At 56.9% G+C, this 7,270-nt stretch overlaps 1 long non-coding RNA gene across 1 annotated transcript; it reads right to left on the reverse strand.

Annotated features, from left to right (window-relative positions):
* Positions 1 to 335: 335 nt before the first annotated feature.
* On the reverse strand, positions 336 to 1,511 carry LOC138061793 (uncharacterized). The gene is made up of 4 exons (XR_011135705.1): positions 1,439 to 1,511; positions 1,095 to 1,219; positions 671 to 796; positions 336 to 463 (listed from the first exon to the last, which is right to left on the reverse strand). It is a non-coding gene; the product is annotated as an uncharacterized lncRNA (long non-coding RNA).
* Positions 1,512 to 7,270: the final 5,759 nt, after the last annotated feature.

Below are 7,270 nucleotides of genomic sequence, written 5' to 3' on the forward strand. Positions count from 1 at the left end.
CATGTCCAGGCTGAGCTAAGCTGCTTGCTACTCCCAGCTACCTATTGCATGGGTCTAGCAGGGATAGGAAATAGATGGATCTTCTTCCAGTTTAGGAGGCAACCTCCCCTCTCTCCCGCCCCCCTCCCATATAAGAGCACTCTGGACACAAGAGTAAAAGCCATCCCAGCAGCAGAGGGGTGTGGAGGTCCCAGGTGACCCCGTTGGCAGCCAGAGGCAACCTATGGTGTCGCAAGGGACTAGCTCTGGTGTTGTGGGTGGGTGTCTAGCTTGGTGTCTACAGATGTTATTCCCTTCTGTCCGTAAAAATCACTCTGGCATTGCACACAGGGTTCAGAGCAACACCTCCCTTTTTATTCCCTGCAGATAAAACCATCTCAGGCAGAGGCTGGTCTCCCCTTCACACAGCAGCAGTTGCTAGTGATTTCTCCTCCGGGGCTGCAAAGGCATCTTCCCGCCCATGCTAGGGAGGCCAAAGGAGAGGTGTTCAGTGTTAGGTGTAGGCACGTCCCCTTGGGTGTCAGGGTGCCTGGTTCACGGCCAAGCTCAAACGTGCCCCATCTCAGCGCTGGTGGTGCCAGTGACAGCCCCGGTGTCCCCAGGGCTGCTGGCCGGGGAAGGCAGGGCAGCACAGGCAGGAAAAGCCCCAGACCTGCTCAGACATAAGCACCAGAGCAGCTGCTCCTCGCTGTGAGCCTTGCAGGGGTTTTGCTCTCCCCTGTTCTTTGGCTCCTGCCACCAGGCTTTAGCCACCTCTAGCCGACGGTGGCTCTGCCTTGCTGGCAGGGACTTGTGGCTGCAACGGCAGGGACAAGGTCACTCTCAGCCCTGCTGAGACCCTTTGTGCCCAGCCCAGCCCAGCTCTGCGCCCCCACAGTCCCACCTGCACCCCCAGTCCTCAACTCAGGCCAAGCCCAAAGCAGTCGCTTGGGGCTCTGGAGAGGAACTCGGAATCAAGGGCTAATGTGGGGCATTCCCTGGCCAGGAGAAATCAGAGGATGTCCTATGCAGCCCCACAGCTCCGCGTCTTTGACCCGCTCCTGGATCCCTGGTGTTAAGCTGCGCCTGTCCACGCTGGGGCTGTGCACACTTACTGCTGGAGGGAGAGCTGCGCCGGTTTACGCTTTGGCTCCTTTCCCCATGCCTCTTTCCTCTCCTGGAGCTCTCTGTCATACTGCCTTCTCCTGACGGAGGCTGGAGGAGTGGGGCAGTAGGATCTCTGAAAGGCAAGAGAGAGGCTTATCAAGCAGTGGGTAAATGCATGAGTCTGTGTCCTACAACAGCAAGGCCATGGGGGACACTCGGCAGGGACAAGGCAGCCGCAGCACGGACATCAGGAGAATGAACGCAGCACATCCCCGTGGAGATGCCAGTGTTCAACCAGGGGCTGGCTATGCTTCCCAGGTGGCGGAGGTTTTCTTCTGTCCAAAGTTCTTACCAGGGACTCTCTGCTTTCTTCTGTAGTCTTCTTTTTCTCTGTTTTAGAAATATTGGCTTCCAGTGGAGCTCGGTGTCTCCTCTGTTGCACAAGGGAGAAAAGTGTGTGTAGTAGCTTGAGGTGCCACTGAAGGAAGTATCCCTCCCTGCACAGCATGCAAGGCACCCGGGCACTCTGCAGCCTTTCTCAGCATACTCAGTCCTCGCCTGCTCTTCCCGAGCACGGGAACCAGAAAGGCTTCATCCTTCAGCCACTGAAGCCCAGGAAGATGGCATTACCTCTCATGTCGGGGGGTGGGCAGTGTGCCCTGAGGCATCGGTTAAAAATGAGCAGAGCTCGTGTCCCACCTCAAAGGGCAGGCACCCTGGCTGGGGGGTGTCCTGGAGCTCGAGGCAGGCGTCAGGACCATGTGTCCGCAGCACAGCAGATTGCTCTTTGGGTCCCATAGTTTTCACTGACAAAATCTCCCATCATGGGAATGAGCAGGTGAGCTGCAAAGACAAGTCACCTGCCCCACGCCTGGGAGGCAACAGTACAACAATGCCGAGGAGACCAGACCAGCACACCTCCAGTGGTGCCTGGGAGAGGGAAAGGTGGTTCCTTGGAGCAGCTGAAAACGCTTCCAGTACCTGGGCATTGAGGGCAGCTGTCTTTGCCCGGCAGGCCAGGTGCTCTGCCCACTCGGCCCTTTCTTGCCTCGCCAGCTCTTCCCGCCGCGCTGCCTGGAGGCGTCGTTCCTCCTGCTGCATGCAGAGGTAGCAGACTTCCTGGAGGGCAGAGACAAGCAAAGCAGGCAGCAGGAATTGCAGCCGCTGGCAGTTTTCCTGCCCCTTGCCCTCAGCCTTGCTCACAGCAATAGCCTGGGCCTAATGCCAGCCCTGAAAAGCCCTCCTGCTATGACCAAGGCCCTAGAAAGCACCAGTCTCTTTTCTCTCCCGGGAAAGCCTAACTTTTCCCCTTTCCAGGGGCAGCAGCCCGGAGACAGTGGTGTGAGGAGGGACTCAAGAGTAACTTGTGTCTTCTGCAGCAAGATCCACAAGAAGCCACGGAATGTGCAGGTCAACACCTAGCAAGGGCTCTTGGGGGAAGCTGTATCCACAGGGCGCCACATTTCCACAGTGCCCTAGGACACAGTGGTGACATGGGGCCAGATCACGTACCTGTCCTATTCTGCGATGCCCTTTGCAAACAGGGCTTTCCGCTTTGTGGCTGCCTTGCTGTTCTGTTTTGCTCTTGTCTTGTTTCAAGGCTCTCCCCTCAGTTGCTGGTAGCACCCTAAGATTACAGAGCAGGCAGAGTCTGTAGCAGCACAGCATGAGTGTGCTCTGCCCCCTGTGCTCTCAAGCTGGGCAGAAGGTGGTTCTGCAGCAGCAGGTGGTTCTGCAGCAGATGTGGGTGTGTGAGCTTTGATACATCTCACTGCCACAAGGAGCAGAGCACACCACTGCCTCAGCCCCATTCTCCACACGCCTCACCTCTCGGGGGGCTGCATGCCCAGGCCTTGCTGAGCCACACTGGCGTCCATTCTGAGCCCAGGTAACTTCACGGGCAAAAGCCTCCTTCGAGCAAGGAGGCGCTTCTCAGCAGGACTCCCTGCAGGTGTGACATGAGACAGCTCTTCACAAGAGCCTCTTTGAGGCAGCTCAGGCAAGAAGCGCTTGCAGGGCTGCTCTGTCCTGGTAGGGAACTGTCTGGGGCAGTAGTCCCGATTCCCTCGGAGTCCCGTTTCCCCGCTGCACTTTCTGTCAGTGCTGGAAGGAAAGAGCCCTTGGCACTACAGGCGAGGGAATGGAGTGCAGCGGGGCAGTGTCCTTCAGCAGATCAGCTGCAACTTGGAGCACCAGGCTGCCATTACGAGCCCCTGAAGGGTAACGGCTGGCACCAAACAGAGCCACAGGAGGGATGATTTCCTGTCCCAGGCTTCACTTTGTGACTGTGCCTTTAATTCCCTGGCAGTAAGGACATAGAGGTGACCTGCAAGCCTGTCTCAGGACTCATCCATTACTTTACCTCCTTTCCCACTCTCCTTCGACATGCCTCCTTTGGGTTGTCGTTCTTGGAGAGCCTTGAAAGAGCCCTCAGTGGCCGAGTGTGCTCGTGAAACCTTTGATCTGTGAACAAGAAGATAACAGAAAGAAGCGGTCAGTAGAGATTCACAAAATGCTGCTGCAAACTTGCCCTCCAGCAAGACAGTGCCGGCCCTTGGGACACACGTGAAGGGCCTTTGAGAGCAATGTGTCCAACGGAAATCTCTCACTGCCACAAGGACAAGAGTGCATCGCTGCCCCAGCCCCATTCTCCACATGCCTCACCTCTCGGAGGGCTGCATGCCCAGGCATTGCTGGGCTAGGCTGGCGTCCATGTTGAGCCCAGGTAGCTTCACGGGTGAAAGCCTCCTTCTCTCTGTAGCCAGGTCTTCTCCCAGCTTGTCCTCTGTAGCCGACTGCAGATTTCCTCTCATGCTGGATAAGAGGGGGCTAAAATCTTCCCTGGGAAGAAGATGAACAAGAACATGGAGCTGACAACAAAGTCGCACAAGGACCTGCTGTACACTTGCTGTCCAGCCAGAAAACACCAGCCTTTGGGAGAGGCATTAAGAGCCCTTCAGAGCTAATGCAGACAGCGTGTGCAACGGAAACCTCTGCCTCCCACAAGGACGGGACCCTCCCGTTGCCCTCCTCCACTTCCCCAAGAGCCTCACTTGTCAAGAGGCTTCTTTCTGCTGCCCTGCTGCCCTTTTCCTTCCTTGGCCCCTTTGGCCTGGCCCGCAGAACGCCTCTTTCGACGGTGGTGAGGCTGCTGCGGAGCACTCCCTGTAACTGTGCACCAAGAAACCTCGTCAGAACAGCATGCTTGGGAACGCTCCAGCAAGAGGGTGTGCAGACCTGCTCGGTCCTGCCTTGGGAGCTGCACGGTCCTTTACCTTCTCTCTGCTTGGATCCCTCGGGGCCAGGCTCTTTGGCTTTTCCCCCAGGCCCTGGCTTAATCTCAAACCTAGAAACAAGAAGACCCCAGCTGTGAGAAAGGACTCCACGTTGCCTTTGCCGCTTGCGCGGAGCATGCAGGCTCAGAGAGGGATGAGAGTCCCTGCACGGTCTCTACATTTCCAGAGCAGAAGGTGCAGATGCTTCAACACCGTGGAGGCCCATTTCAGGCAAGCACACGACACAGCCAAGAGCTCCTGCCTCGATGGGCCGAGCAGTTGCCAGGGGCTGGTCCCAGTGCTTTGCTCGCCTTCCTGGGAGCAAGGGTATGCTAACACAAGTCCTCCTGGCTGCCACTTCTGACGCTCTCTCCTCTCGCCTCCACAGAGCCCACGGAGAGCAGAGTACTCTCCTTTGCTCCAGTGTGCCCAGATCCATCCATGTGTGAATTCACATCTTGCCCTCCAGCTCGCTGGCACACCCTCCCAGATTCACGCTGTAGTGCTTGTAAAGAGGCAGCTCTGTACCCTCGGGTCATCAGGGGATGTGCTGCTCAGCAGTGCGCAGGACACTGTGCCAGGACCGAGCTCTGCAGAGCCCTGCTAGACACAGCCTCCCACTGGGCCAAGAAGTCCCTCCTCTTCCTCTCTCCCCCTTGCTCCCAGAAGGCGGCCTTTAGGACACCTTTCCTTCCCTGGAGTCTCCCAACAGACAGGGCAATGCCCCACACGGGACCTGCATAGGTCAGGTCTTGGACCCACCACTGCACAGAGGCTGTGGCCACGCCCAGGACAACACACAGCCAAAAGCAGACACAGTCTTGACTTCACAGCTTTTTGCCATGTCTTGCCAAAGACAGGGAATGAGGAGGTGAAGCTTGATGAGAAAGGATGCCGACATTCCTCTCTCGGTCCAGTCTATGCTGCGAGTGTAAAACCCCAGCACTCTTCCACGTTGATCGAGGGGAAGCCTCTCCAAGGCCAAAAGAAGAAAGAGCAAGCAAGGAGTTGGCTGGAAGCCCTTCCGTTGGACCAGCTAGTCTTGAACGAGCTCACGAGCGGGCAAGCTCTGGCAATGCAGCACCACCAAGCAGGAGCTGAGAAGCTGCTCGCTTGCTCAGCCACGGGCTACACAAGCAAACATACTCACGTTGGCAGCACACGGATCCCCCCAGGAAGCACAGGAAACGCAGCAGCGTCTTTGCCTGATAACACCCAATATTGTGTGCTTGGGTTCTGCAAAAAGGACAGAGACACGGGAGGTGAGGCCAAGGAAGGGATCGCATTACTCACAAAGGCCACAAAGCTTTCTGAGGGTGAGAGAGGCTGCCTCTGCCTCAGGGAAACTCTGCCCCAGGGATGTCTTTCACAAACAGGAGCCCTGCATTGCAATGGAGAGAAGCTGCGCAGCTGTGCAGGAAACTAGCCTCTTTCCCCAGGCCTTTGGGAACAGGACGCTAGGCTGCAAAGAGCTTGGGCTTCACCGCAGACAGCTCTTCCCAGCTTCTGCTACGCTGCCGAGAGCACCAAAGGCAAAGAGCAAGGAGCTCTACAGGGAGCTTGCATTGCTCTAGGTCACGTCTCTCCCAAGTGCTCCGCAGCAGGTCGAGAGACATCACCTTGAGAGTCCTCTGAGAGGAGCTTGGAAGGACTCTCGGGAGCCCGGGAGACAAATCTCAACTTACAGAGAGGAGACATTTCAATACAATTCCAGGGCCATCCACGGCAAGGAGAAACTCCTTGGAATATCTCATTGTGAGGCTCTTGTTTCGGCTCATCAGAAGACCGATGCCCTTGAAAACAAGGTCGTAATCCTCTCCGAGTCCCGCGCCCCAGCTGAACAGCACCACAATGTCATTCACGCACTCCTTCACTAGCTTCTCGGGAAGGGACGTCGCTGATGACAGCAGAGCATAGTCCAGGGGGACAATTTCAAGATCGTCTAGGAAACAGCAAAAGAGGAAGCCAGTTGGGTAGGGAGCAGCTGAAATACAGCTGGCGACAAGGGGAGACGTGGCCAGCTCCCATGGCCACAGGGAGGCTGCTGGGCCCACGCTGCATGCGTAGAAGACTGCACAGCAGCCCTCAGGGTTAGTCTGGCCACCGCCAGCCCGTCCCCGCGGAGCTGACCGTCAGATGTGCCAGCTTTGGCTGACCCCGCTCACAACCCCTGCACACTCCAACGCAAGGCCTCTGTGGCACACAGCCATCAACCAAGTCTAACTACAGCCACAGCCATGGCAGCAGGGAGCAGAAGGCCCAGGGAAATCTGGCCAGGGAGGGGCTTTGCACACACTCTTGCTCCCAGATCGGGTGCAAGGTGCCTTACAGCTGACTTACACCCCCTTGGAACTGGCAGGAGGCTGTGAGAGCCAGCAGCAACACTGGCGTTTGCCTGCACAAGCTCTGGTGCAGTCTGCAGGGGCAGCACTGCTTTCCTCTCAGCTGGGGTAGAAACAACCGCTCCAAAACATTTCCGTCAGACTGCAGTCATCCAACATGGCCTAAGAGTGACTGGTATGGAGGCAGCTCCAAAGCAGGACAGGGGCAGACAGTCTACGTGCATGCAGTGCTAGTAAACAAAAGAATACCCCAACGCCCTCTCGAGAGGTCACTACGTGGTGGGCAACAGTTGGGCTGGGACAAGGTGAAGTTGCTCTCAGGCCCTTTGGGAGGAATTTGCGATGCCTCTCCGTCAGTTCTGCATTGCGTTCAGCTCCCACCCCAGACATGTCCCAAGGGGAAGCAACCGCTTTGCTCTGCTGCCTTACCAGGAATGTCTCTGTTGACATAGCTGAGCCCATGAGTCTGTGCAACTCTCGGAGACAGGTGAAAGCGCGGGATAATCACCTCCCTGTTCACCTCACTGCAGTGCTTCCTCAGGACATAGAAAATGCCAAGCACATCGA

This window comes from Struthio camelus, chromosome 21 (assembly GCF_040807025.1).
Source record: "Struthio camelus isolate bStrCam1 chromosome 21, bStrCam1.hap1, whole genome shotgun sequence".
Lineage (NCBI taxonomy): Eukaryota > Metazoa > Chordata > Aves > Struthioniformes > Struthionidae > Struthio > Struthio camelus.